The following is a 7,188-nucleotide window of genomic DNA, read 5'->3' as shown; positions in this document are numbered from 1 at the left end:
CTGTTTTACAGAGAAGGTGAAAAGGCTGGACTCACTATTGAGAAACAAGTGTTCAGTTCATTCTATGCTCATCAGTTCTTGCAAAGAAAAATATTTTTTCTGGGCTCCATAGAATATGTTTCCATATAGATAGAAAATATAAGAATGAATAGTTACTTCAGAAGGATCACTTTGGGAATAAAAAGAAGGGGGCCATGATTTCTTAAGGCACTCAATAAAACCATTTTTTAAGAAAAAAATTCAAGGTGACATAGAATATATAGGTCATTGTAACTAATCGTTTCATTACATTGTCTTGGAATCATCCAAAAATTCAAGATAGTTTGAAGATCCTCCTTCTTGTGATGAATTTCCAAAACACTGTCCTTGCATCTTACGCATGACTGAAGAGCCAGGCCACCACGTTCCGAAAATCTATCATGAAATTCTGTGGTCATAAAATAATATACAACTGGATTAAGACATCAATTCAGATTTGCAAGACACAAGGAAATGATATGGAAACATAGAGTACTCTTAATAAAGGAGTAGTTTGAAAAGACATGTTGTTTCACCGTCATAAAGAGTGGGAAGTTGAGGTGGTAAGGGGTAAAACACACAATGAACACCACTGCACACATCAGGACCATCCACAAAGCCTTTTTCTTTCTTTGGTATTCTGAGGGGGAACTTTGAATTCCTGTAAAGATTTTCTCATTTTCCATGCGCAATAAGTAATAATTATAACAGGTAATATGAACCCTTCAAGTTCCACTAGTTACCATTCCAATGGAGGAAGCCATGCTAATGTGTTGAAGCCCTAAATCAGCAAAGCAGGATTTGGTGTCATTGGCCAGTACTTCTCAGAATTGGAATGGGCAAACAAGCAGTACCCACAATGATCCAGATGGCAGCACTGATGCTCACATCATACCTACGCTTCCAGTCTCTGGCCCTGAAGGGCTTGAGGAGAAAGAAGTACTTCTGAAGGCTGATGCATGTCAGGAAGCAAATGCTGGCATACATGTTGAGATATTTCAGGTAGAAGCACAGCAGACAAAGGGCTCTCTGGAAAGGCCAGTAGTGGCTGATGTAATAGTAAATCCGGAGGGGCAAGGACAGCATGTGGGCAAGGTCAGCCACAGAGAGGTTGATCATGAAAATGATGGCTTTATTTTTCTTGTTGATGAAACGGCACAAAACCCACAAGGCTGCACTGTTGGCCACAAGACTGGGGATGAATATGAAGATGTAGGTGGTTGCATAGAGAGAGTACTGAAATGGCATTTGGAGATCAGTGCACTTTGCTCTTGTACTGTTTCTGTTGTTACTTCCCATCTTGAAGATTTATGCTCCTTCCTTAAGGAAAGCATCTGAGTGATGATATCTGCAGAAAATAGAGTAAGAATAGAATCAAGGGCATGTCAATCCATACTTGAGTATATAAATATATTTACTTTCTACCAAAGAAGTATTCAAGTGTGAACTTTCATAAATTCAAAACATCTATATGTAAAGTAAAAATATCATGCCAATCTAAAAATGGATAACAGTATTTTAGAACATATTTTCAGGTATCTAAAAGATAGATATTTTGGCAATAACCTCAGTCAGGTTTTCTCTTTAGTAGTCAGAGGGACTAATCAAACGTTTAGAGATAACCAACAAGCAAGACCTCACTAGAAAATAGCCCCAAATGTACATTTCAATACTCGAGGTGTTCTACATTTCAGCTTTTCAGTTGTCTCCATCCGTATTTTAAGTTTGAAATCTATCTTATTTCCTATCATCAACCCTGGGAGAGAGGAAACTTAATTCATTTTAAATTGCAACTTTATCAGAGATTAGCTGAGGTGAGTCTATTGGGAATGAAATACAGGGTACGAGCCTGGGGAAAGGCTGGCAGGTCACCAGACCTTGGAAAAAATAGGGGCTAGGAAAAGATGGTATAACTCAGATAACATTTGTCACCTTTAGAATTTGGATGAGGACAAAATTAGCCCTAATTATTGTCATGGCACTTTCCAGAAGCTTCTGTAACTTTAAAAATCTGTGTTTATTTACAGAATTATAGTAGCTTCAGACATTCACATTAATTGAGACTATCCTTTCAACTGTTTCAAAAAGCTACCAGATTATATGAAGAACTAGAGGGTATTTGGTGGTAGATGCAACAAAAGGTGCTATCTCTACTTCAGTTCTCAGGGCAAGCTCAGTGAAAAGCTATTAATGTAAATGGTCACATTTAAAAAATATTTTTAAGTATAGTTGGCATATAATATTAGTTTCAGAGTATACGATATAGTGATTAGACATTTATGTACCTTTTGAAATGATCACCCCAATAAGTCTAGTATCCATTTGGCATCATACATAGTTATTACAACATTATTGACTATATTCCCTAAGATGTGCTTTACATATTTGTTTTTATAACTGGAAATTTGTGTTTAATTTCTTTCACCTTTCTTGACTGCCCCTTAACTCCTCTTCCATCTGGTGATCATAGTTTCTTCTCTATGAGTTTATTTCTGTTTCACTCACTTGTTCATTTATTTTGTTTTTAAGTTCCCACATATAAGTGAAGTCATGGCATTTGTCTTTCTCTTATTTGACTTTTTTCACTTATCAATATTCAACTATAACTGGAGAGCACACATGACTGACACAAATAACATACCTAGAGCACCTGGCTGTGCTCTAGGGAGACTGTGTGCACTGGGTCCTACAGAACAGCTACTACATAAGGCCACTCTACCAAGACCAGGAGACATAGCAAATCTATCTAATACATAAAAACAAATTCAGAGAAGCAGCCAAAATGAGTAGACAAAGAAACATGTCCCAGATAAAAGAACAAAACAAAGTTCCAGAAAATTAACTTAACAAAATGGAAGCAAGCAGTCTACCAGAGGCAGAGTTCAAAACATTGGTTATAAGGATACTCAATTAACTTTGAGAAAAATAGATAATCTCAGGAAGAACTTGAACAAAAGATAGTAAATACAAAGAAAGAGATAGATAGCATAAAACGAGAACTAGTCAGAAGTGACTATTACAATAACTGAAATGAAGAAAACATTAGAGGGTATCAATAACAGATTAGATGAAGCAAAAGATCAAATCAGTGATTTGGAATACAAGGTAGCAGAAAGCACCCAATTGGAACAGCATAAAGGAAAAAAGCATTAAAAACAAACAAAAACAAAACAAACAAACAAACAACAATAACAAAAACAAAAACAAGGGTAGTGCAACAGTCCCCAACCTTTTTACCTCTAGGGACCAGTGCTCCTATGAGAATTTAATGCTGAATGATCTGAGGTGGAGCTGAGGCAATGATGCTAATTAGCACTGGGGAGAGGCTGTAAATACAGATGAAACTTGGCTTACTTACCTGCTGTTCACCTTCTACTGTGCGGCCTGGTTCCTAACAGGCCATGAAACAGTACCAGTCTGGAGCTTGGGGGTTGGGTCCTATGACTTAAGGGACCTCTGGGGCAACATCAATTATAATAATATTAACATAACAGTGGTACCTAAAGGAAAAGAGAAAGAGCAAGGTACTTTAAACATATTCGAAGATGTAATGACTGAAAACTTCCCAAACCTGGTGAAGGAAATAGACATACAAGTTCAGGAAGCACAGAGAGTCCAAAAAAAAAAAATGAACCCAAAGTGGCCCACACCAAGACATCATAATTAAAATGCCAAAGATTCAAGATACATCATAATTAAAATGCTGAAGTGTAAAGACAAAGAGAGAATCTTAAAAGCAGCAAGAGAAAAACCATTAGTTAGCTACAAGGGAGCTCCCATAAGACTGTCAGCTGATTTCTCAACAGAAACTTTGCATGTTAAAAGGGATGGGCACAAAATATTTAAAATGATAAAAAGCAAGGACATACAACCAGGATTAACCTACCCAGTAAAGCTATCATTTAGAATCAAAGGAGAGATAAAGAAAAAACTCAAGGAGTTCATCACCACCAAACCAATATAACAAAAACAAAAAATGTTAAAGGGACTTCTTTAAGAAGAAGAAAATAAAAATTATGAATAAGAAAATATCACAAAGAAATAAAATTCTCACTGACAAAGGCAAACACATAATAAAAGCAGTGGATCAACCAACCTTAAAGTTAGTATAAAAGTTAAAAGACAAAAGTAATAAAATCATGTGTAATTACAATAGTAAATTAAGGGATACACACAAATACTCACACAAAATTAGTAAAAAAAACAGTGACAAAATGTGCGGAGTGGGTGAGTAAAAATAGTAGTGATTTTAAAATGTATTCCAATTTAAGTGAACATCAATTTAAAAGAGAGTGCTATAAACATAGCTTGGTATATATAAAGTATATGGTAACCACAAATCCAAAATTTACAAGAGATATGCAAGAAATAAAGAGAAAAAAATCTAAACTCAATACTCCAGAAGTCACTAACATATAAGAAAAGAGAGCAAGAGAATAAGAAAGGAACAGAAAAAAAACTACAAAAACAATCAGAATACAATAAAATGACAATAACTACATAGCTATTAATAATTACTCTAAATGTAAATAAATTAAATGCTTCAATCAAAAGACAAATGGATAAAGAATAAGTGGTACATATATGTAATGGAATATTATTCGGCCATAAAAAATAATGAAATCTTACCATTTGTGACAACATGGAAGGACCTAGGGGGTTTTACGGTAAGTGAAATAAGTCAAACAAAGAAATAAAAATACCATGACTTCATTTATATGTGGAAACTTAAATGAACAAACAAAACAGAATGACACTTATAGATACAGAAAAGAAACTGATGGTTGCCAAATTGGAGAGAAAGTGGGAGGATGTATAAAAATGGTGAAGGCATTAAGTACAACTTGACAGTTATAAAATAGTCATGGATATATAAACTACAACTTAGGGAATACAGTCAATAACATGGTAATAACTATGTATGGTGTCAGGTGGGTAGAAGACTTATCACGGGGATCACTTCATATGTTAGTCTAACTACTATGCTATACACCTGAAACTAATATAATATTGAACATCAACTGTAATTGAAAAAGAAAAAAAGAAAAAAAATGTATCCCTGTCCTTTCAACCTTTTCAGTTTTGCCTGTCAAAGCCAAATAAAATCTACTGCCTGTTATACACAAAACTCTTCAAATATCTGAAGACAGCAGTCTTGTCCTCTCTTAAATCTTCCCTTACCAGGTTAGACATTCATTTCTTATATGTCATGGTATTTGTTCTTGATTGTCTTTTAAATCAGAACAATATTACCTTTGGCAAAAGATACTACACTACATCTTATTTTAACTTTGCAAATGATAGTTTAACTATCCAAATGTTTGAAATTAGGAAATTTATACATCTGATTGTAGAAATATAAATGGGATTTTAATGTTCCCTTGTACTTTTTATTGCTTGCAAAGGTGGTTAGTTTGTTTCACATTTTATGTAATTAAAGGGAAAATGAGGTAGACTTAACATTACTATTGAAAGCAACATATGACCTAAGATAGTGCCTACTCAACCCCAAGCACAATCAATTAAAAAGTTTAAAAATTCAGTCAACCCACACATTACTCATACAATGCCAAACAACCTATTTGATGCTTTTATACTGACTGCATGAGATTTTCAAATAGACTGCATTTACTGACAGTTCATTGCAGTCAATCAGCTCATTAAGTAAACAACATTGAGTTGACTATTTTGCTGAGTTAAACAATTCATTGAGCAAACTCTAATTAGAGCCAACAGTATCTTTTTTTGTGGTTTGTTTGTTTATCCACTGAACTAACTAAAATAAATGTTCCATATAGTCAGTTAAAATAAAAAAAAAATTAAAATCGAACCTGAATTATTTTTGAAATAAGGTTTAGGGGGCAGCTAATATAAATAAAGCTCCTGATTACCTTCGGTTCTATTATAATGATAAATTATCACTGAATAACTACGTTGAGCAAGGTGCTAGACTAGGTACACACAATCTCTCAATTCCTCACAGCAAACCTATGCAACACTAAAATATTACCACTATTTTACAGACAAGGAAACTTTAAGAAAGGCAAGGCTAATTTCCTCCAAGAAGCCTTCCCTGACCTCTCCAAACCACAGGTCACTCCTACGGCCTCATAGTATCCATAATCTTGATACTTTTCTTTACTGGGAATGCACTAACACACTTAGCATATTGTGTTTATTTACTTTTCCATGTAGTCTATTTTGTTGCCCTAAATAGATTGCAGTCATATACATATAAAAAACTCATTCTTCTTCCTTTCCTCCATAGTAAAGAGTCCAGTAAAGAGGGTCCTAAACATAATTGCAATCCACTAAGTGCTTGTGAAATGAATGACTGAATGTATGACAGATGAATGAACCAGGGGGAAAAGCCCCACTGAGAGGAAAGGAATGAGTGTCTGGGGTATTAGGATTTAGCTGTGATGTTTGATTTGACCACCAGATGTCATAAGTATACCAATGTTCAAATATCTTTTGACATTTAACTCATAATTCATTTTAGAATTCAGTTAAGGGTGAAATCATAGTATATACATTTCTTATAATTCTATAAGAAATGTATATACTATGTTGTAACAGAAGGATATTTTACTTTGGATGGTAAATACACAATTCAATATACATATGATGTATTATAAAATTGTACACTTGAAACTGATATAATTTTATTAACCAATGTCACCTCAATAAATTTAATAATAAAGATAAATGTATATACTTTATGTGCATTTGACCATTAAGAAATGATCAAAATTTTTATTTACCTCTTATAAGTACATTATTTGCTATTGTGTCTACAGTATGGATCATGAGTTCAAGTCTCTTGACAAACAACTTTTATCTCCATTGAAACACAGACTATACCAGCAGTGGACCAGCAGAGAATCTTACTCAGGAAATCTCACTGCAAGTATTCATGCCTTGTCACTCCTCTCCAGGATATTCCCAGTTTTCCTTCACAGTCATATAGTTAGATTACATTATCTAGAGACTCTGACTTTTAAATCGCTTTACAAGTAGAGAGATCCATTCGTTTTATTTAAAACTTTCAGCCCTTCCTGAATTACTAGCTCTGCAAATAGCTTTCAGGTAGATTATAATCCATCTAGATTGGAGACCACATCCTTTTTTCTCCAACTGCAAGACCATGATTATTTCCTACCTCTGCTT

At 34.3% G+C, this 7,188-nt stretch overlaps 1 pseudogene; it reads right to left on the bottom strand.

Moving 5' to 3' along the window:
• Nucleotides 1-227: 227 nt before the first annotated feature.
• LOC107500224 lies at nucleotides 228-1,317 on the bottom strand (annotated as a pseudogene).
• Nucleotides 1,318-7,188: the final 5,871 nt, after the last annotated feature.

This window comes from Rousettus aegyptiacus, unplaced genomic scaffold (genome assembly GCF_014176215.1).
Source record: "Rousettus aegyptiacus isolate mRouAeg1 unplaced genomic scaffold, mRouAeg1.p scaffold_m13_p_9, whole genome shotgun sequence".
Lineage (NCBI taxonomy): Eukaryota > Metazoa > Chordata > Mammalia > Chiroptera > Pteropodidae > Rousettus > Rousettus aegyptiacus.
This window is presented reverse-complemented; position numbering and strand designations above follow the sequence as displayed.